This window comes from Odocoileus virginianus, chromosome 5 (assembly GCF_023699985.2).
Source record: "Odocoileus virginianus isolate 20LAN1187 ecotype Illinois chromosome 5, Ovbor_1.2, whole genome shotgun sequence".
Taxonomy (NCBI): Eukaryota; Metazoa; Chordata; class Mammalia; order Artiodactyla; family Cervidae; genus Odocoileus; species Odocoileus virginianus.
The window spans coordinates 76,665,427-76,689,400 of record NC_069678.1 but is presented as its reverse complement, the minus strand read 5'-3'; the positions used below and the strand labels follow the sequence as shown (position 1 = coordinate 76,689,400).

Sequence of the window (23,974 nt, the reverse complement as noted above, 5' to 3'; positions counted from 1 at the left end):
TGAGCCGGAGAAAGGGAGACAGCCGTAGCGTCCATCCGCACCTGGAAGGCCTCAAGTCCCCCAGCTACAGCTGGGAATTACCTGCAGGTTGGCCTGGATGGGCTTCCCTGGTAGCTTAGAAAGAAAGAAAGAAAGAGGTCCCTCAGTCGTGTCTGACTCTTTGCAACCCCATCGACTGTAGTCCACCGGGCTCCTCTGTCCATGGAGTTTTTCAGGTAAGAATGTTGGAGTGGGTTGCCATTTCCTTCTCCAGGAGATCTTCCCGCCCCAGGGATCAAACCCGGGTCTCCTGCACTGCGGGCTGACGCTTCACCATCTGAGCCACCAAGGAAGTCTTGGTAGATCAGCTGGTAAAGAATCTGCCTGCAATGTGGGTAGACCTGGGTTCAATCCCTGGGTCGGGAAGATCCCCTGAAGAAGGGAACAGCTACCCACTCCAGTATTCTGGCCTGGAGAATTCCATGGACTGTATAGTCCATGGGGTCTCAAAGAGTCGACACAACTGAGAGACTTTCACTTCATTGGTCTGGGTGCACAGGTTACTTTGTTTTTAAAAAACCACCCCCAAAGCCCAGGGGGATTATTCGCTATTCAAGAGCTGGGGTCCAGCTTGAGGCCTGAGGGAGGAGAACTCTGAATGGCTCCTTGGGAGGTAAACATCTCACCCCTATCAGAGGTGATCAAGAGGCTGGAAGGCCCCAGCAGGAGCTTGTGTATGGGGAGGGTGATGGGACAGGCTGACTTTCCTGGTTCTTCCACTGGTAAATAAGATTTCTCTTTCAAAATATCCTTGTTGATGCCTCTTCGGGGGCTAAAGGGACAACCACCCCTCTCCCCTAGGAGTAACCAGTTTAATCAGATTGCTAATCTTGCGGCTCCCAACTGCAGCCTGAGCTGTAGGAGAAGAAACATGTTAACCAGGTTCTAGAACTCGAGGGTCCCCTTACAGCTTACCTGGTGGCTCAAATGGTGAAGAATCTGCCTGCAATGCAGGAGACCTGGGTTTAATCCCTAGATCAGGAAGATCCCCTGGAGAAAGAAATGGCAGCCCACTCCAGCATTCTTGCCTGGGAAATCCCATGGACAGGGGAGCCTGGTGGGCCCCAGTCCATGGGGCCGCAAAGAGTTGGGCACAACTGAATGACAAACGCTTTCACTTTTAGGGGGAAAGACTGGAGAACTTTCAGAGAGAAGAACAAGGAGCAAATATTTGTTGAGCCCTCTTTTGTGTCAGACCCTTAGTAGGTGCTTTACCTCTATGGTTGCTTCATTTGTAATTCTCATTTTTAATTCATTTTAATTCTCTTCAGCAGCCATGTGAGGTAGAGGTAGCATTCATTATTCCCTGTAGGCTTCCCCGATGGCTCAGCGGCAAAGAATCTGTCTGCAGTGCAGGAGACGCAGCCCGAGCCGTGAGATCGATTCCTGGGTCGGGAAGATCCCCCGTATTTTCCCAGTATATACTTTCTCAGTATTTTCGCCCAGAAAATTCCCTGGACAGAGGATCCTGGTGAGCTACAGTCCATGAGGTCAAAAATGAGTCAGACACGACTTAGCGACTGAACAACAACAACAAAATTTTATTTATAATAGAACCAAGACTCCATTGGTGGCATTGCTCTCCCAAGGTCATGGGGCAGGAAAGCAGCGGAAGCAAGATTTGAACTGCAGTCAAGGTGACCTTAGAATGGGAACCTTTCCCACCACATTCCAGTGCTTTCTTAGAGGGGACTGGTGTCAGGGAGGGATAATGGGGATGACAGGAAAGCAGAAAGGCTAGAAGAGGGGGTTTTTCCAGACCAGCAAAGTGAGAGAAATGCAGGTTAGGAGTCAGCATCTTCACCAAGGTCTTCGTTTCCTCCTGGCCACACAAACTCAGCACGACTGGGGCCTCCTGCCTCTGCAGGGTATTTTTAAAACCACCCACCTCTAAAACTCCTCTGTTCCTGTGCTTTAAAGTCCCTCTGAAAAGTTGGAATAAATTTGCCTGTCTTTTCTCCCAGACAAATGCAGAGGAGGAAAACAAAAAGAACGTATTTTATGAGCGCAAATTTGGGACAGTGACACCTCCAATCATCATTTTACAGCACAGTGATATACAGTAATTAGGTGTCAGGAGTAATCTGTGGCCACGAGAATAGAGCCATCTCTGCGAGAAAAAAAAAAAAAAAAAAATATTTCTTCCCAGAAGGAGATCTGAGCCGTGGAGAGAGGGAGAAGGTGGGAACTGCAGCCTGCAGAAGGCAGGGCACGGCTGGCCACAGGCCACAGTGAAGCTCAGGTGGCATCCATGAGTGACAAAGGAGGGGTCACGAGCACTGGATTTGAGCCCAGCCTCCTGGCTGTAATATTTTGCAGCTGAGAGATTCTGGGCAAATCTGTTTCACCTCTCTGGAAGGTGTTTCCTGGGTATGCCGGGGCCCCAAGCCCTCCTGGAAGGTTTCTGAGGAGAGGAGCTGGAGATGGGCCCTGAGAGACGGGAGGATATGGATGGGTCCAGTGGAGCAGGAAAGACCCTTCCAGACTGAGAGGCTGGTCCAGGCAAAGATGTGGAAGGGGGCAGTCTGCCTTGAGAACCCTGTTAAGGGAGAATTGTTTTTAAGACTGCACCATTCACAACCATTTCCAGTTTAATCCTTTATGAGATAAAATTCTGGGGTTTTGCCTTCATTCTCTTCACAAAAACACTACCCAAAGGGTATTTTGTATCTGATAACTTGGGCTCAATTTGTCTCTACAACTTCCTCAAGTAAGTCACCACTCCACCTCAGTCTCCTGATCTATAAAAGGGGGATACTGAATCTGAAGCTATTGGGAGGATTACATGAGATAATATAAATCCATGCAATATAGTCAAATTAATTTTCAACAAAGGAGCTAAGAATACATAATGGGGAAAGGACAGTCTCTTTAATAAATGGTGTTGAGAAAACAGGACATACATGTTCAAAAGAATGAATGGGACCATTATCTTACACCACACACAAAGTCAACTTAAAATGGATTAATGACTTGAATATAAGACCTGAAGCCATAAAATTCCTAGAAGAAAACATAAAGGGAAAGCTCCCTGACAACGAGTTGTTGACACCAAAAGCAAAGGCAACAAAAGCAAAAATAAACAAATGGGACTACATCAAACTAAAAAGCTTACGCATAGCAAACCACATATCTGATAAAGGGCTAATATGCAAAATACACAAGGAACTCATACAACTTCAACACTAAAAAAAGAAAAACATAACCCAATTTTTTAATGGGCAAAGGTTATGAATAGACATTTTTCCAAAGAAGACGTACAAATGGCCAACAGGTACATGAAAAGGTGCTCAACATCACCAATCATCAGGGAAATACAAGTCGAAATCAGAGTGAGGTATCACTTCATGAATATTAGGATGACTATTATCAAAAAAGACAAGAAATAATGAATGTTAGCAAGCATGTGGAAAAAAGGAAACCCTTGTGCATAGCTGGTAGGAATGTAAACTAGTACACCCACTACGGAGAACAGCCAAGATTCTAAAGAAATTAACGACAGAACTGCCGTTGCTCCTGGGGCTTCCCTAGCGGCTCAGTAGTAAAGAATGCAGGAGACGCAGGCTCAATCAATCCCTGGGTTCAGAAGATCCCCTGGAGAAGGAAATGGCAACCCACTCCAGTATTCTTGCCTGGGAAATCCCATGAATGGAGGAGCCTGGTGGGCTACAGTCCATGGGGTTGCAAAAGATTTGGACACAACTTAGAGACTAACCAGCATCACCATCTGATCCAGCAATCCCATTTCTGGATATATATTCAAAGGATACCAATCACTATCTCAAAGAGATATCTTCACTCCATGTTCACTGTAGCTTGAATTTGTTATAGATGGCTTTTATTATGTTGAGATACATTCCATCTATACCTAATTTATTGATAGATACTTGCCCCTGGAAGGAAAGCTATGAAAAACTTAGACAGCATGTTACAAAGCAGAGACATCTCTTTGTCGACAAAGGTCCATCTAGTCAAATGTAACAGTTTTTCCAATAGTCATGTACAGATGTGAGAGTTGGACCCTAAAGAAGGCTGAGTGCCAAAGAATTGATGCTTTCAAACTGTGTTGCTGGAGAAGACTCTTCCAAGTTCCTTGGACTGCAAGGAGATCAAACCAGTCAATCCTAAAGGAAATCAACCCTGAATATTCATTGGAAGGACTGATGCTGAAGCTGAAGCTCCCATACTTTGACCTCATGCAAAGAGCTAAATCATTGGAAAAGACTCTGATGCTGGGAAAGATTGAAAGCAAAAGGAGAAGAGAGTGTCAGAGGATAAAATGGTTGGATAGCGTCACCGACTAAATGGACTTGAGTTTGAGCAAATTCCAGAAGATAGTGAAGGACAGGGAACCCTGACATGCTACAATCTATGGGATCGCAAAGAGTCGGACATTGCTTGGCGACTGAACAACAACAACATAAGATTTTTATTAATATGGTGTATGAAATTTATTGATTTGAATATGTTGAACTATCCTTGCATTCCTGAAATAAATCCCATTTGATCATGGTGTATGATCATTCAATTTGATGACATTTTGTTGAGAATTTTTGCATCTATGCCCATTAGGGCTTCCCTGGTGGCTCAGCTGGTAAAGAATCCACCTGCAATGTGGGAGACCACATTTCCATCCCTGAGTTGGAAAGATCCCCTGGAGAAGGGACTAGCTACCCACTCCAGTATTCTGGCCTGGAGAATTCCATGGACTGCATAGTCCATTGGGTTGCAAAGAGTCAGACATGACTGAGCAACTTTCACTTTCATACATTAATTAATTTTCAAGTGTTGAGCCAGCCTTGCAGGCCTGGGATAAATATCTCTTGGTCATGATCTATACAAAATTCTCAATATTTTAAAAACATTTTTATTATGGACATTTTTTTAATATACAAAAATGGGGAGTATAGTAAGCATTCATGAACCTATGTTCCAGCTTCATCAGTTATCAACCTTTGGCCAGTCTTGATTCATCTACATTTCTACGAGCTCCCTCTCCCCACCATCCCCTCATTGTTGAGGGTTTTTTTTTTAATCAAATTCCATTCACTTCATCCATAAACATTTCAACATGTGCCTTAAAAAGTAAGAATTCTTTGTTTTAAACAAATCCCTTAGCCTACCTTAAAATTTTAACGATTATTAATATCATTAAAAATACAATCGAACAGCAGAAACTAACACAACATTATAAACCTATTATACTCCAATAATTAAATAAATAATTCAATCAGTACACACAACTATTTTTAAGTAAAAGTGTTTTGTTGATATATAAAATAGATACAGAAAGTGCACTAATCATAACTATGCAGCTTGGCGAATTTTCACAAAGCCCACTGCTCGTCTAGCTAGCTCCCAGATCAAAATACAGAGCATGACAGCACCCCAGAAGCCTCCCTTACCACACAGTAGTTCTGTTCTTTAAACCCGAAGATTTTCAGGGACAGAGTCAAGCAACAGTAAGCCCAGTCCCATGGCTCTATGACCCCAGCACCGAGGACGATTCCAGACAAAAGCCACACAACCAGCACCTCAATTACTGCTCCTATCGGTCAGCTCTTTGCAATTTTCATAGATTTTGAAGTACTCCTTGTATCATTTCATCCATGCACTGACCTAGTGAGGTAGGTGCAAGAGGCAGTCCATTAGTTACCACATTTTATCAAGAAATTGAGATTTGGAGAAGTGATATGACATGCCCAGAGTCACGCAAGTAGTTAATACTCAGTAGAGAGAAAGCAAGGAACTTGCATGAGCCAGGTTAGTCATATAATTTGTGTCATGTAAACCTCACAGCAGCCCTCAAGGAAGCTGAGGTGCAGAGAGGTTGGAGTCTCGCCCAGGTCACGCAGCTGGGGGGGTGGTAGAAGCTGGGATTTGAATACAGGTCTGCATGCATGCATGCATGCTAAGTCACTTCTGTCACATCCAACTCTGTGCAACCTTATGGACTGTAGCCTGCCAGGCTCCTCTGTCCATGGGATTCTCCAGGCAAGGATACTGGAGTGGGTTGCCTTGCCCTCCTCCAGGGCATCTTCCTGACTCAGGGATCAAATTCACATCTCATGTCTCCTGCATTGGCTGGTGGGTTCTTTACCTCTAGCACCACCTGGGAAGCCCGAATACAGATCTGTGAATGTCACTCAGTCATGTCCGACTCTTTGCAACCCCATACAGTCCATACAGTCCATGGAATTCTCCAGGCCAGAATACTGGAGTGGGTAGCCATTCCCTTCTCCAAGGGATATTCCCAACCCAGGGATCGAACGCAGGTCTTCCACACTTCAGGTGGATTCTTAACTAGCTGACCACAAGGGAAGATATACAGATCTACTGGCATCTAAACTGCAACACTGCCCACCGCACCCCAGAGCCATCCCTTCTCTGGATTTCAAGACTGAGCTTCACCCACAGTCACTGACCATGCCCCCAGCCTCTTCACTGAGCCTGTCCTGAGCTCACTTCAACACACTCCATGAGCAGCCACAACTCTGCTCACACCCACACAAGTTGCCTCCTCCTGGCCAACACCAGGCCTTTTCCAGCGCACTGAGATTTGTGGACCTGAACGACAGTCCCCACCTTCGGAACCCCAGAGGCAGGCAGAGAGGCAGGGAGAAGAGGGTCCCCAGAGCACCACCATCTCACACCCCCTTCCCTCCTCTTTCCCTTCTCACCCCCCCCCCACCATTCCCCCCTCCTCTACCCCTCCCTTCCCCCTCAGTTCCCAGTTCCCTCCTCCTCCCCTCCCCGCTCCATCCCACAGCCTCCACCCCTTCAGACAAACTTCCTGATCCCCAGTGCCTTCAGCAAGCGAGGGGAAATTTTTTCATTTAAAGTCAAGCCTCAAAAGAGAGACACAGAAGGAAGGCGGAAATTAAAGCGGCGGCTGCATCCGGGAGCCGGTGCCACCTCCCAGACCAGCGTCAGCAGGGAGGCCGCTCTGGACACTGTAATTCTCTTCGGTTTCTTATCACCAGCGACCTGTGCCCAGTTCTACTAAAGACCCGACGGGAAGAAAGGGAAGAAAACAGGATGAAAGCCAGGTGTGGGAGTACGCCTGTGGTATGTGAGTAATATCACTTAATTTTAGCCACCTCTAATTTTCCATCTTGTCATCACATTCGATTTCTTCTCCCCACCCCGCCCCATTCCCAGCTGAACAGTGATTTCCAAATTAGTGGCTCACTCTGGCCCTATCATATAACAAATCTGTGGGCGGATACCAAATAAGGCAGTGAGCTGGATCAGAGGAAGGGGAGACAAGAGATGCTTGTCACTGTTGGTAGGTGACCTTTGGGAAGTTATTTAGCCTCTGTGGCCATCAATTTCCTCATCTCTAGAGCAGGGAATAGATAGCCAGCAGCTACCTCATAAACTTGATGAATATGAGGGGAGTTAATATGTGGAAAGCACCTCCAGTGCCAGGGACATACTAAGTGCTCAATAAATGCTAATTGATACAGTGATAAGCAGCATCCTCCCCTCTCCGTAGGGGGAGGGGGTGGGGGACAGGGGTTAACTCTGTCCATCTGAAGCACCATTCATCCCTAGGAGTTGCAGAGCTGCTGTCAGACCCAGCTCACGTCACCTCCTCTCTGAAGCCTTCCTGACTTCCCAGACCATCAGTCAGTCCCTCTCTACTCAGTGCATCCTGGCATTTTGGGCAGAACCTCAGTTGAGAAAACTCAAGACCACTCCAAGTGCAAAGTGCTTCATTATCTGCTCCGCCACTTCCAGGGACAGGTGGTCAGTATGTTTCCCGTGTGATATGAAGCCCTGGAGGACAGAGGCTTGATAGTCAACATTCCACCCCAGAGAGTTACTGAGGACCCGCTGGGAGCCAAGGACCAAGGACTGAATCTTTGAAGTTTTAATCTACAACTGAGAAATTACTTCTGATAAGAAATAGTCTCCACCACAACATCCCAAACTTTGAAAATGTCAGATGTTTGGTAGGAAAACGGGAGTCATAATATCCTCCCCTCCCCCGCAGAGTCTTCGTTCCGCTGAGCGCTGTCAGTAGCACACGGGGAGAGAAAGAAAATAGAGAAATGCAGCAAACCCAGCTGTCACCAGAGGGGATACACACCAGCCCTGTCGCGCATCCGTTGACTTCACATCCCTTATTTTATGTCATCACTGTAAGGCAGGGACTATTACCTGCTCCCCAGTAAGAAAACTGAAGCTCAGAGGGGTGACTGACTTTCCCACCCTCATGGGCAAAAGTGGCGAATCTGAGACCACAGCCCAGTGCGTCTCTGGGGAAAACAGGTGCCTTTCTCTCTGCAGGGCGGCCTCCAATCACGTGCCTGGGGCCATAACCTCCCATTAACTCCATAAACTCCCCGCCCTGGGTTGGCCTGCCTTCCCCCTGACTTCCTTCCCTGTTCTCAGGACATATCCGAGATTATTTATGAGCTCACCACTAATCAGAGATCAATTTCCATGTGTCTTCTGACTTTACAGCAACCATGAGGGGAACAAACATACCAGGCCTTCCACGTGCTCGGAGCCCTGTGTTAGTCAGGGCAGCTTTGACACCAGGCAACTGAGGAGACTACAGACATCCGGGTCGGCGAGTGGGTGAGGCTGCGAACTGTGAACAAGAGAATTAAGTGTCTGCAGCACGTCACAGCAGCTGTGACCGGGCGCTGCCTAAGGTTGCCAGTACATAATGGAAGACACTACGTTTCATCCCTGTAAAACTCAGGTTTAAAAGACGAAGACGACATAAATATTTTAGCCTTTTATCTCAGGCTTAACCATTAGAGAATTACCGTCCCTCTCAGCCTCTCTCCATTCTTTGAGATTATATCCAACCTGAAAAACCTCTCTCAAATCTCTAAGGCCTTCCTCCAAGTGTTCTAAAAATAACAGCATGTAAAGCCCACCTCCGCCCAGCACGTCGCTCTCCCCCCACCCCCTGGGGAAGATTTTATGCAGCTGCAAAGATGTTTGCTGTTTAGAAGGCAACTCAAGTAGAATCCATTAGTACCTAAACATCCTTCAGTTGGAAGCCTCCTGCTCCAAGGGACAGCGAAACTCACGGGAACTGCAGAGCGGCAGGGTGACAGAGCCTGCCTTTTTACTTTGTTATTTACTTAGGGCAAGTGTGCAGTGTACATGGCCCTTCCAAACAAGCACTGAGCCATAGGGAGCGGGTACCCCTTGTGACGTCACTGCCTCCTCGGCCACGCCCACTTGAGGGGAAGGCCGTCCCCCAGACAGAGAATGAGGCGCCCAGGAGGCCCCAGCCTGCTTCTCTTGGTCCCTGGGGAGGCTCGTGATTCCTGTTCCATGACATCCAGAGCTTACCAGCTGCCGGCGCCAGCACTGCCAGCTGGGAGTTCTCGGCCCCTGCTTCTGCTGCCCTCGTCCGCGTGGGCCCTGCCCCAAACCAAGGGAAAGGCCTGCACACTGCTGTTCCAACTCCAGCTCTGCTGGCTAATGCTGTGCAACTTCAGGGAAGTAACTCACCCTCTCTGAACTTCAGCTTCCTTAAGTATAAACTGTCTGGGCCCAGTTTAAAAAGTCAGATTGCCCCAGTTCTCATTTCTATGTTTCTACTAAGCACCCTTGCCACTCTTTTTAGGAACCTGAGATTAGTGCTTGCTTGGAGTGCTGAGATTAGTGGCTTGGTTGGAAGCCACTTCAGGGTCCCTGCTCAGAAGTGCTTTCCTTTGAAGACAATGACAAGCCCAGCTGCTGCCTCTCCTGGACACTCTTCCCAGTGTCCCAGGACAGTCTTTGCCCCAACACTGGTGTGTGGAAGCCAAAGTTTTCTTTGGTCTTTTTTCCCAGAAGGTCAGTGCATCTCTATGAAGACTGGAATCCTGGTGAGCCACCCTAATACCAATGCCAACACCCAACCCAAGAGCCGGGTTGCTCTGATAGACCGGGATGCTCGCTAGGGCCAGGCTCAGGTCTCAGCATGTTCTGTGTTGTTGTTCAGTTGCTAAATCGTGTCCAGCTCTTTGTGAACCCATGGACTGCAGCACGCCAGGCTCCCCTGTCCTCACTCTCTCCTGGAGTTTGCTCAAATTCATGGCCACTTAGTCGTTGATGCCATCCAACCATCTCATCCTCTGTTGCCCTCTTCTCCTCCTGCCCTCAATCTTTCCCAGCATCAGGGTCTTTTCCAATGAGTCAGCTCTTTGCATGAGGTCAAAGTATTGGAGCTTCAGCTTCAGCATCAGTCCTTCCAATGAATATTCAGGGTTGATTTCCTTTCAGATTGACAGGTTTGATCTCGTTGCAGTCCAGGGGACTCTCAAGAGTCTTATCCAGCACCACAGTTCAAAAGCATCAATTCTTTAGCACTCAGCCTTCTGTATGGTCCAACTTGCACATTTGTACTTGATGGTAAAGCATCTGCCCGCAATGTGGGAGACCTGGGTTCGATCCCTGGGTCGGGAAGATCCCCTGGAGAAGGAAATGGCAACCCACTCCAGTACTCTTGCCTAGAAAATTCCATGGATGGAGGAGTCTGGTGGGCTACAGTCCATGGGGTTGCAAAGAGTCAGACATGACTGAGGGGCTTCACTTCACTTCTTCACTGGAAAAACAATAGCTTTGACTATATGGTCAATAGCTTTGTCGGCAAAGTGATGTCTCTGCTTTTTAATAGGCAATCTAGGTTTGCCATATCTTTTCTTCCAAAGAGCAAGTGTCTTTTAATGTCATGGCTGCAATCACCATCCACAGTGATTTTGGAGCCCAAGAAAATAAAAGTATGTCACTGTTTCCACTTTTTCTCCATCTATTTGCGACATCTCATTATTCTTTAGTGTGCCCCCTTTCACAGATGAGGAAACTGAGGCATAGAGGAATGAGCAGCTAACTCTGGGGGGGGTGAAGGAGGGTAACCTAGAGGAGGTAGCTTGGGAGCTCCAGTTACCAGATGGAGAAAAAAGTGAAGGTGCTCCGTGTAGAGAGGACAGGGCTCCAGATGCCCCTCTTCCCTGACCCCCGCTACCTTTGTAGCTTCTGGTGAAGTTCACACAGTTATTTTTTAAGTTGGAATCCCAGGGTGTGATTCCACTCATTTTCTAATCCCTTCCACTGATATTTTTTGGCCAGAGCTCAGCCCGTGGTCACACCGAACAATGAGAGAGGCCAGAGAAATAGTCTACGTGCTCAGGAGGAGAGGGAAACCAGTTTGGCAGACAACAAGCCCGTGTTTGTCACTTCAGATCAACTCTTGGCACTTAGGAATCACAGAACCTTAGAATCATAGACCCACAGAATGTTAGGACTATCACTTTAGAGGCTCTTAAAAATATGAAATCAGGGGCTTCCCTGGTGTCTCAGTGGTAAAGAATCTACCTGCCAATACAAGAGACAGGGGTTCCATCCTTGGCTTGGGCAGGACCCCACATGCCATGAGGCAACTACGCCCACGGGCCGTAACTGTTGAGCCTGTGCTCTAGAGCCCGAGAGCCACAAGTGTGGAGCCCGCACGCCACAACTGCTGAAGCCTCTGCACCGAAGCCTGTGTTCCGCAACAAAACAAGCCACCAGGATGAGAAGCCCACGCGCGACTAGAGTCGGCCCCGCTCACCGCGACGAGAGAAAAGTCATGCAGCAATGAAGACCCAGCGCAGCCAAACATAATAAATAAAGTTATTTTTAAATATATGACATCATGGAACGTCCAAGTCCTATAATCAAAGAATTTTGAAATAACACAGTCCTGGACTCTGAGGAGTTGGTCACCTCGTCCATCAGATTATAAACTACATGAGAAGCATTTCCCACACTGCACATCCCCTCAGCGTGTGTGCTGAGTCGCTCAGTCGTGTCCGACTCTGTGTGACCTCACGGATTGTACCCCACCAGGCTCCTCTGTCCATGGGATTCTCCAGGCAAGAATACTGGAGTGGGTTGCCATGCCCTCCTCCAGGGGATCTTCCTGAGCCAGGGATCGAACCCTCGTCTTTTATGTGCCCCGCATTGGCAGGCAGGTTCTTTACCACTAGTGCCACCTGGGAAGCCCCCAGCCCCTCAGCACCACCACGTTAGTCACAAAATAGAAACACTCATAGTGGCAGCAGAGAGGGATGTGATGCCTCCTGTGTGCAAGACACTATTCTAAGCACTTTGAATGTTTACATTAACTTCTCACAACAACCCTAGGAGGTAGGACTATTATCCCAATTGACAGATGAGAAAACTGAGGCAGAGAGGTTAAGGAACTACCCTGGAGTCAAACAGCTAGTAAGCATTCAGTAAATATTATTGATGCATAAATGTTGAATTCATATGAATTGCTATACAGATGTCACTGTTTTCCTTTCAGGTTAAAGAGAAAGACAGTGAGCTGCCAGTGCATAACCGAACATATAAAAGAGGCCCACTGATGGAGAACAACTCACTTTGTCACTTGCTCCCTAAACTTCTGAAACAAATTCCCCATCACGGTGGGGAAACTGGCAGGGCCTCATTAATTTCTGGGAGGGGGTTTGAAGGCAGTCTGAAGCACGAGCTATGGAAGGGCTTATCCACCCGCTCACTGAGGCTCCATCTAATTAACAGTAAACCAGACGCCGACACAATCCGCTTCTACATCTGTAACACGCTGACAATCGAAAAATGCCAGCCTCCTCCTTGTGTGTCGGCTAAATGTCACTGGCGACATTTGATGCAATTCAGAGATGAAAGTAAATCCAATATTATCACTGACTAAATAACCACAAGCCCAATCACAGGGCCCCAGGCCTCAGAGCAGGATGGGGAGAGGAGGCAGTGCAGCAGGAAGGAGGGGGAGACGGTGCCCTCTGAGATGAACCAGCCCCCAGCTGCCCACTGGCAGGAAACTCCAGCTTGCTGACCTGCTCTGCTTAGGAAGATCAGGACTTAAAATTCCCAAAGCCACCTGATTGGCCACTGAGGGCTGTTTGCCTTCTCTGAGCCTCGATTTCTTCACCTATTAAGGGAGCAGAACAAAACACTGCCTCTAGCGAAAGATTGATGCTACTCTGATGTTCAGCAATTCATTCAGTCAACCCTTGGTACTATGTGACAGGTACTGGTCTAGATGCTGGGGACGCGGCAATCTTCTCACCAGTGGTCCTCTCTGCTTGGCTGTAAGCATCATGAAGGTAAGCACCAGCTCACCTTTGTAGCCCAGTTCCAGCCCACACAGGCGCTCAGTAAATGTGTGTGGTGTGGAATGAATGAATGAGTCTGCTTGTTTCACCTCCCACTCAACTGGGAGCTTCCTGGGAGGCTACGTGGTCCTCAAGGGCAGGCATTAGGTATCACGTGTCTCCTCACACCCAGCTCCTAGCTGAGTGATGACCACCTTGATGCAAATTCCCACTTCCCACCACATGGACCACTTCTCAGTGGCACCCAGGGTAAAAAACTGCCACCAACGATGACGGACATTGAGTGCCCCCTGGTGTTACCCTGAGAAGGACACAGTATCCCTCATGCAGTGTCCCAGCCATGGGGGCGGCACCTGAATCTATCACAAGGAAACATCAGACAAACCCAGAAGGAGAAACGTTCAACTGACAAAGGAGCAGGCAGGGGTGGGCAGACTGCGTCTTCAAAAATGTCATTGTCATAAAAGACAAAGAAATGCCAAGAAACTGATCCAATTCTGATCCAGTTAAAGGAAATTAAAAACATATGACAATGAAGCACAATGTGTGACCACAGACCACAGGGAGCAAATGTTATAAAGGACATTATAGGGTCAATTGACAAAATTGAAATACCATCAGCATCGATGAAAGTGTTAATGCTAGCTTGTTTGTTGCCATAACAAATTATCACAAATTTAGTGGCTTGAAACAGTGCAAATTTATTTAGGACACGGCCATCTTTAAGGGCCACTTTTCTGCCAACTCAGTCAATATTTGAAATAAGTATTGTGTTAATGATAAATTTACTGAAGTTGGCAACTGTTTATCAATTATGCTTATGTAAGAAGATATCCTTCTCCTTTAAAAATACACTCTAAAATAATTAGAGGTTAAGGATCATGATGTATGCAACTTACTGACAAATGGTTCAGGAGTAATAAATAATACACAGGGGGAGGGGAAATGATAAAGCAAATGTGATGATTTACAACAGGTGATTCAGGATAAAAAGGATATGGTATTCTTTTGACTAGAAATTTCCTGTAAATTTGAAATAATTTCCAAATTAAGTGTGTAAGTGTGTGTTCTGGATTCTCAATAAGTGAGGTTGCCAAAGAGCCGAGATAAGAGGTTTCCCGTGTCTTAACTTCATCTTACCACATAGATGGAGCTCCTCAGAAGTTCCTCATTGTAGAGAGAAGAAAACCCTAGGTCTTCAACATAGCATTCAAGCTCCTTCATGACCTTCAGCCTCCTTTTCTGACAATCACATCTTCCATCTCCCATCTATTCCTCTATTCATACCCAATCGCTCATCATTCCTCAAAACTGTATTATAACAATTTCCCCATTTATTAAGCAACTAGTGTGTACTGGGTCCAACCCGTAGCATTTCACTTAATCCTCAAACAACCATTCAAGTTAGGTGCCACTATTTTCTCTTACAAATGGCAAATCATAGGCTCAGAGAGGCTAAGTCACTTAAGGTCATACAGCTAGGGCTAGAGTTTAAATCATGTCTCTCTGATTCTCAAGCCAGGCTCTTTCTTGAATACTATACCACCCACCCTCCAAGTACTGATTCAATAAATATTTCCTAAGTACCCAGTCAGTGCTGGGCTCTATGACAGACTCTGGAGGTACAAATGCAATCAACTCCACTCCCAACCACTCAGTTCAGTTCAGTCGCTCAGTCATGTCTGATTCTTTGTGACCCCATGGACTGCAGCACACCAGGCTTCCCTGTCCATCACCAACTCCCAGGGCTTACTCAAACTCACGTCCATCGAGTCAGTGATGCCATCCAACCATCTCATCCTCTGTTGTCCCCTTCTTCTCCCACCTTCAATCTTTCCCGACATCAGGGTCTTTTCCAATGAGTCAGCTCTTCGCATCAGGTGGTCAAAGTATTGGAGTTTCAGCTTCAGCACCAGTCCTTCCAATGAGTATTCAGGACTGATCTCCTTTAGGATGGACTGGTTGGATTTCCTTGCAGTCCAAGGGACTCTCAAGAGTCTTCTCCAACACCACAGTTCAAAAGCATCCATTTTTCGGCACTCATTATTACTTTAAACAATTGTATTTAGTTCCTTATTTTTGGCTGCTCTGGGTCTCTGTTGCTGCGTGCAGGCTTTGTCTAGTTGCGGGGAGCAGGAGCTACTCCGTGATGGCAGTGCCCAGGCTTCTCTTGCTGTGAAGCATGGGCTCCAGGGCATGCACAGCCTTCAGTAGTTGTGGCTCCTGGGCTCAGCAGTCGTGGCTCTCAGGCTCCAGACCCAGGCTCAATAGTTGTGGCTCACAGGATTAGTTGCTCCACAGCATCTGGGATCTTCCTGGACCAGGGATCGAACCCATGTCTCCTGCACAGGCAGATGGCTTCTTTACCACTGAGCCACCAGGGAAACCCAGCCCCCAGGAATGTGTGATTTGGCCAGACTGGGCCAGGACTGAGGCTGGAGTTAGCTGGGGGCCAAGGTCAATCAGTTTCCAGAGCTTCATCCAGAAGGCTATGACTCGAACCATAGTGGTCATGCAAGTGGAGGACATCCCACTGCCCATCCTCAGCTGGTAGGATCAAGCCTGGTGCTTGCTTCACCACTGTTTACGGGGTGAAGAGTCTACGGGCCTTTTTATTAATAGTCAAGTCTCTGCTGCCCTCTAGTGGCAAACATGGAGATGACCGAAGGAGAGGCTTCACCGAAAAGACGGGGGAAATCTACAATAACTCAGCCTTGGGAATTCCGTGGCTGTCCATTTGGTTAAGACTCTGCCCTTCCACTGCTGGGGGCCCAGGTTTGACCCCTGACTGGAGAGCTAAGATCTCACAAGGTGCATGGCACAGCAAAAACACACACACAATTAACTGAGCCTCTGCTTAGCTGGGGTCTGTGAGCTGATTCCCAGGCTTGTCAACAGAGGTCTGGTGAAGCATGGTTCAGTCCACTTTCAGGAGAAGTGGTCGACTTTTCTCAGATCATATATCAAGCCCCCAAGTTAACACCAGACACAGCCTCCGCAAGGACTGAGCCATGATGAAGGTCACAGCCTGAGCCTGGCCTTATCCATAGGCGGCACTCTGACCGTAATCAGAGACTACAGCCACCCTCAGACCTCACCAGACCTCCGCCAGTTCCCTGGCCTACTCCCCCGTTGTTTAACACCACCATTATTAAAAACTAAATTCTACATGTTTACAATTATGTAAGCTGTATAACAAAACAAAGGCAATACAAAATGTATTACTTCTGAATTATTTTATTATATTTTATTTACTATTCTCCATGCTCTTAAGGTTATTTAGATCTACTGCATCTGCATGGCCCAAACACTACATAACAGTGAGCTATGGTGCTTCTCCCATCTCTGTCTCCAGGGACATCACATTGGTAACTTGAAATCACCATGGTGAGAGTATTTACACTGCAGAAATCAGTAAACACTAAAGAACAGGCTTGAGTTATTGTTTTGCTAATTGTCTAGACCAGAAATTATCAAACCACAGACAACATGTTATTTTTGTATGGTGACCTGAGAATGATTTTTACATTTTTTAAATGCTGAGAAAAGAAAAAAAAAATGATAATATGCAAGAGAGACCATAGGAGGCTAAAATATTTACTCTCTGGCTCTTTACAGAGAATTTGCTGAACTGTGGTCCAGTCCTAGGAAAGTGATGGAGAAAATGCTAATACTGTAAATTATTAACATGTCAGGTCTTTAGCTGTTACACTGTAAATCCATAAAATATTGAGGAGATATTTCTCCAGCTTTAAAAGCTATTATCTAATGCAGAAAAAAAAATCATTCATGTCATTGACAAACAGGTGAAATTCCAAAATGTGTAGGACTGAAGCTGAAAGAGGTTTAAATCTAATTTCAATAATTTGTATGAGGTATAGGCAACAATTTCACAGAAGAACATACCTCTGATTTATTGACTAAATTTAAGTGGGAAAAAAGCATATTGAAATGCATCTCTCTTTGTCAAATAATGGTTGAATCACAACCATCAGTTAGCCACACATATAAGAATTTGACAAATATCAGTGAAACTATCCTGTGAGAATCAATTAGATAGAATTAACAATAAAGAATATTACATATTTTATTGCTGTAAATTTTTTACTCATATCAGTAAAAATTTATAATAAAATTATGGATGCATACACATGCATGCATTTTTAGACAGCTAGTTGTTAAAATTTTTTCAGCACACCCCTACCCAGCAGTTTTCAAATACCTGTTAACTCTATCCGTCATTTGGTAAAAGGCCAGGTTTGCCCACGTCCACCAACAACCAGCCCCTTCTTTCCATGGATCTCACCGCCATTTTCTCTTCTCTTTTTCTAGAACTTTTACCTTTCAGATTTTTTACTTCTTTTATTTTTGCTCTTATATTTTCCACCTTTTTTTTTTTTTTTTTTGCTTCCATTTTAGGTTACCTCCTCAGCTTTATCTCATAGCCCCTCAATTGAGTTTTTTATTTACACTGTCAAGTATTTAACATCAAATATCTGTTTCTTCACTAATCATTCTCTTTATGGCATCCTGTACTTCTTTAATGGATGCAATACCTTGTCCTCTCTGAAAATATGCATGATAGCATGTTGAATATTTTTTAAGTGTTTATCTCCGTATACAACCTGTTTCTGCCAAGTAGCCGTTATCCATTTGTTTGTTTGCTTTATTTTGTCTTGTTCTATCTTTTCTACTAGACACCTTCCTTGGCTCTCTGGTGATCCTTTGTTGTCTTTATTTGAAGCATTACTAAAAGAATGAAGGGTCCTTGAAGAAATGTCTGATTCCTGAACTAGAGCAGAGAAAGTAGTAGATGAGGCCAGAACATCTCTGTGACAGCTGTGCTCAAAGAATGGCATAATGATGGACACAAGAACCAGCCTAGAGAAGCTCCCACAGGATAAATCTGGAATATACCGAGTACATACATTAAGTAGATATGGACATAGACTGAGAGAGATTTCAGAAGTAACATTGTAATTCATTGATTGAAATAAAATCCATGAGTCCACACTGATGTAACTTTATAAATAAATATATGGTAATTAAAGGAAGCTCTTCCTTATCCCAGAAACCCAACTAATAAATATAAAAGGAATGATAGAATTAGAAAATTGCCACCAGATAGCATCGTGATAAGAAGTGATTTAAGAAAGAATCGATGATACTAAAACTAGTGAGTGATAGATATTAATTATAAAGGGGAAACCAATAATTTAACACTGGAGAAATGTGACACCTGCCTCCTTAAGCACGTGATTGAGGTTAACATCACTGGCAATGGGATGAAGAGATGCCACAGGCCTCCTGAATGATGCATCAAGAACCAAACCATTTCTGCAGTGTTCCTGCCAACAGTGCATAAATCAGGGGAAATGTCAGAAACCCAATCTGAGGGACATTCTGAAAAATACCTGTCCTGAACTCTTGGAGAAAATTGTCAATATCATGAAAGCAAAGAAATACTGAAGAACTGCTTCAGATGATAAGAAGCATGACAACTAAATGTAGCACATGATCTGGCCCTTTCTTCTTAAAAGGATATTGTTGGCACATCTGGCAAAGTCTGAATAAGGTCTGAAGATAAGATGATAGCCGTGAAACAATGTTAATTTCCATGTTAAAAAGAATGTCCTTGGTTTTGAGAAACACTCACTGAATTATTCAGTGATAAAAGGACTTTTTATGTTTAGTAGAAAAATAATAGGAACATAGGGGAATTTGGTGAAGAGTAGACAGGAATTCTTGCAATTTGTCTCTAAGTCTGAAATTAGCCACCTCCCCCAAAAAAAAATAGTTAAAAGAAAAAATTAAAAAGCTGATTGGGAGCTGTGGGGCCTGGGGCTTGTTGACAGTGGCCACTCCTGGACTGAAGGCTGCCAGAGGTCTGACTGGGCCATTTCATCCTCGCCCCAGGATCATATTCCAGTCTTCTGCTTCAGGATGCCTGCCTGGCTGCCGGGTGCCAGGAGCTGAGGTGGGCAGGGAACGGGGCATTGTCCTGGGGCCTCCACAGACATTCAGGATGTAAATAGTTACTTAGTCTCCTTCTTTCCTGCCCTCAGGTCCCTCTTTCCCCCAGGCCAGAGACCCTCTGTGTTATCCTCTGCAAAGAATAATCCTCTAGTTTCCTGCCCACTTGGGTGCGGGGAGGGGAGGGACCTGGGCGGATGGGTGTCGTCTAGCCGCCGAGCTGTGCTTAGTCGCTCAGTTGTGTCCGGCTCGTTGGGACTCCATGGACTGTAGCCCACCAGGCCCCTCTGTCTATGGGATTTCCCAGGCAAGAATGCCAGAGTGGGTTGCCATGCCTTCCTCCAGGAGGATCTTCCCAACCCAGGGATCGAACCCAGGTTTGCCGCATTGCAGGTGGATTCTTTACCAGTGAGCCATCAGGGAAGCCCCAGGCACTGTACTTTAGTGAAATAAGCCAGTCACATAAGGACAAATATTGTGTGATGCTACTTATAAAGAGTATCTAGAGTAGCCAAATTTATAGAACCAGAAAGTGGAACAGTTGTTACCAGGGGTTGAGGGGACAAGAGAATGGGTAATTATTATTTAATGGGTAGAGAATTTCAACATGGGATGATGAGAAAGTCTTGAAGATGGATAACGGTGATTGATGTTTGCCCCACAATATGAATGGACTTAATGCCACTGAGTTGTGCATGAAAATGGTAACATTTATATATATTTTACAACAATAAAAATAAATTTAAAACTTAATACTGAAGTGTGAAGTCAAGTGGGCCTTAGGAAGCATTGTGGCTGGGTTGCTAAGTCACGTCTGACTGTGTGTGACCCATGAACTGCAGGCATCAGGCTTCCCCGCCCTTCACTAACTCCCTATGTGTGTGCTTAGTCACTCAGTCATGTCCAACTCTTTGCGACCCAATGGACTGTAGCCTGCCAGACTTCTCCATCCATGGAATCTTCTAGGCAAGAGTACTGGAATGGGTTGTCATGCCCTCCTTCAGGGGATCTTCTGAAGCCAGGGATCGAACCCAGGTCTCCCCCATTGCAGGTGGATTGTTTACCAGCTGAGCCTTCAGGGAAGCCCAAGAGTACTGGAGCGGGTAGCCTATCCTTTCTCTAGGGGATCTTCCCCGCCCAAGATCTTCTCAACCCAGGAATTGCACCAGGGTAGCTGAGCTACCAATCAGGTGGTCTGTGTACTGCCCTTTTTTTTTCGGCCCACCTACCTCTAGAAGTGCCTGCGCCTTTGGAGGTCCCAGTGTGAGCCCGATCAATTGCATAGACCAGTGGGGTGTGACATGCAGCTCTCTGAAGTCTTTGGCTCAAATGAGCTCCTAGCTTCCTTGCTGCTGGCGTCTCCTCTCCTGTTCACTAAGTCCTTGAGGCTTTAAACCTATTAATCAAATCTTTTTGCTGTCATTTTAGTGGAGTTTCAGGAAAAGAACATACGTGTCCAGCCTGTCATCTTTAGTTGGAAGTCCTTTGCTGGGCTTTCTAATCTTTCTACAAAGACTACACACGGCTCCTACAGTTTTAAAACATATTTGAGCATGTGAGTTAAATATTGTGAAATCATATGAAACAGTTTAAGAAGAGGATGTTCATCAGGTTTCCCACGGGAGAGTACTTCGAACAGGCTGGGTAGTGTAAAAAGGTATCCGGAGATGCCCGCGCTTTCAGACCAGGAAGGGGAATAAATTCCTCTGTGTACGCATGGTGACTACCGCGACCTGCAGTTACAACCGCAGCAATTAAAAGGAGACCAGTGGGTGTGGCGGGCAGAGCGGTCCGTGGGGTGATGAGGCTAGTGAAAAACCATCACAGTTCCTCAGTTCAAACCTCACCGAACTTCAGAGGCAACGGGACTCTTGCACACCAGATCGGCCGAAGCCCTCCTCGGACTTGAAGTTCAGCAAGGAGCCGAGCAGCGTCGCGTACTCGCGGGTAGCAGAGAATTGGGGGGTGGGGGGAGTCACAGAGAACCGAGGTGAAAGCCAGGCCTCTGTCCCCTGCACCTAGATGAGGTCACATAGCTCCGGGGGGGCGGGGGCGGCGGGGAGCCAAGTCCAAGGCTGCGTGCCAAACCCACACCCCCGTCTGAAGCGGGCAGAGGGTGAGCCTGCAGCGTGGCATCACCCCTGGATGCAGGCTCAGCCCAGCGGCGCGCTCAGGTGCGCGGAGCCCCGAAGGGTTGGGGCCCGAGAGGAGCGGCCTGTCCACATGGGGCCGCACGGGGGCAGCAAAGGACAGGCGGAGAAGACCGAGGGGCTGGGGGTCCGGGTGGAAGAGGGTCAGGAGACGGGGAGAAAGACCGGGAGAGGGCCAGGAACGCGCGCACACAGACAGAAGGTGAAAGTGAAGGCAGTGAAGTGGAGAGGGGGAGACGCGCAGCCAGACAGTCGGCAAAGGTGCTCCTGGAAGCCCCAGAGCCACAGGGGGACCGAGCACTCCTAATCCTGACGGTGACCCTCGGGTGCTGTTTGAGCCTGGATCGAGTACCGCGAACCCATTCCACTGATGAAGGAGCTGAGGACAGAGGACTGTGGTCAGCTGTCAGGACGCGGGATCCTCACCAGATCGTTTCCTGCCTGGCTTATTCAACTTCGCTGCCTCACTTTCCTTTCTTGTCTCAAGGGGTTGTTGTGAGGATTAAAATAAAATAACGTATATAACATGCTAGACTAGCATTCAGCATAAACGCCAACAATTGTGTTCTACTTGTGACAACAGGTTAGAGAGTTTTATCCATTTAAAAACTTAGTTATCTGTTTTTTAAGTTTTTTCTGTGAAATTATTTGCAGATATCTTCCTCCTCCCTTGCCCTTTTTAACCTTTACACATATCACAAAATCAACCAAAATGTTTGCCTATTCTGGAATTTGAATCCTAATTAGTGGTAAAAATTTAAACTTGGTTGGCTCATCATCCTTTAAAAGTATATGTATCTTTTTTTTTTCTGGAATAACATTTTATTTGGACATCCAATTATAAACAAGACAAGTAAAATCCAGTGTTAGGAAATAAAAAGATTTTTTAAAAAGCAATCAGAATGAAGTAAGTCAGAAAGAAAAACATCAGTACAGTATATTAGCACATATATATGGAATTTAGAAAGATGGTAACAATGACCCTATATGCAAGACAGCAAAAGAGACACAGATGTAAGGAACAGACTTTTAGACTCTGGGAGAAGGCGAGGGTGGGATGATCTGAGAGAACAGCATTGAAACATGTATATTACCATATGTGAAATAGCTCACCAGTCCAGGTTCGATGCATGAGACAGGGCTCTCAGGGCCGGTGCACTGGGATCACCCTGAGGGATGGGGTGAGGAGGGAGGTGGGAGTGGGGTTCAGGATGAGGGACACATGTACACCCATGGCTGATTCATGTCAGTGTATGGCAAAAACCACTACAATATTGTAAAGTAATTAGCCTCCAATTAAAATAAATTAATTAAATTTAAATAAATAAAAAGAACAATCAGGACAAATGACTCACAAGGGAAAGGGGAGTTTAGTTTAGATAGGTATGTGACTTTTGAACTAGTCTATGATTTGTATCATTCTGTAGCTTGATTTCTAAATATACCAAGTGAATTGATAATTTAATCTCTTAATTGGGCAACCCACTCTAGTACTCTTGCCTGGAAAATCCCATGGACAGAGGAGCCTGGTAGACCATGCAGTCCATGGGGTCATTAAGAGTCAGACACGATTGAGCAACTTCACTTTCACTTTCACTTTTAAAAAACTAATGTGAATTATAACATGAAGAGATTTTTCATCTTATTAGCTTTTTTTCTTTTGCTGTATTAAAGATAATTTTTATATCATGTTCTGGGAGTAATAACAGCTTTTTTCCTCTATATAAGTACTAGTGGAGATTCTCCTGTAACAAAATGATTATTGAAAAATAATAATCTCAAAACATGGAGGGGAGCCTTAGTTTCCAAGCTCGCTCGGTGCTGCTGAAAATATTCCCTCCATCCTAGAGATGGGGAACCTGAGGCTCAGAGGGATTCAGTGACTTGACACACGGACTAGAGGCCAGGGAAGGCCAGAGCCAGCACTTAAAGTCAGGTCCTTCGACTTTCCTTCCCCAGCCGGCTGACTCAGCGGGAGACAGGAAGTGCCTGCTCAGCCCCGGGGCTAAAATTCGGGTCCACTGTCTGGCGGAGCGAAGCCTGACGCCATGCCTTGGCACGGGCTCGGCCGTGGCCAGCAGCATGTTTTGCTCTCAAGCCTATTGCTGAAAGGCTTGAAAGGTCAGCACTGGACAGCGTTGGGAAGTCTGTCAGATGGGCCCACCGTGGCTGTCAGGAACAAGCATCTGGACAGGGAACACACCAAACAGCTGGCACGGGAGGGCCACATGCTGGCACGGGAGGAGGGAAGCGTGTCGTCTCCCAGAGCTGGCCCCAGGTGCAGACTTAGACTCCCTCCCCGGCCCCACCCTCTTCTTCTGCAACTGGGGGAGAACAATGGTCCTTTCTTCCTCAACAGGGCAGATGGGAGGGTGGAACGAGGTGACAAATTTGAAGGGCCAGCCCTGTGCACAGAATGCTCCAAGCAAGGGGCTCCTTTATTATTACTTTAAAAAGGAATCCTAGTCTTTCAGGATTATTTCAAAGAGTAAAACAAATGAAGGTATTTCAGCACTTCGGACACAGCAGACGCTCAATGGAGCCTTCAGTGGCATCTGCTGCCACGCCTTGGAGTGCTGGAGACCCCCCGGGGGGTGCACACCCCACACACAGGTTGGTCTTTTCAGCCAACAACTGTAAACTGGGGGACAGAACCCCTAGTGCCCCCAGCCATGCCCTTCAAGAAGGATGTGTGCA

At 46.3% G+C, this 23,974-nt stretch overlaps 1 long non-coding RNA gene across 4 annotated transcripts in view; it reads right to left on the bottom strand.

Annotated features, from left to right (window-relative positions):
* The window catches only part of LOC110146391 (uncharacterized), a 166,872-nt gene extending 157,655 nt beyond the window's left edge, over positions 1-9,217 (bottom strand). For 2 of the 4 annotated variants that reach the window (XR_011487880.1, XR_011487881.1), the window contains exons 1-2: positions 9,041-9,217; positions 8,536-8,641 (exon numbers count right to left, since the gene is read on the bottom strand). This is a non-coding gene — a long non-coding RNA (uncharacterized lncRNA). Of the gene's footprint in view, positions 1-7,740; positions 8,059-8,468; positions 8,642-9,040 lie in introns of those variants that run through there. The other 2 variants (XR_002316534.2, XR_002316533.2) reach the window with 2 other exon arrangements.
* Positions 9,218-23,974: the final 14,757 nt, after the last annotated feature.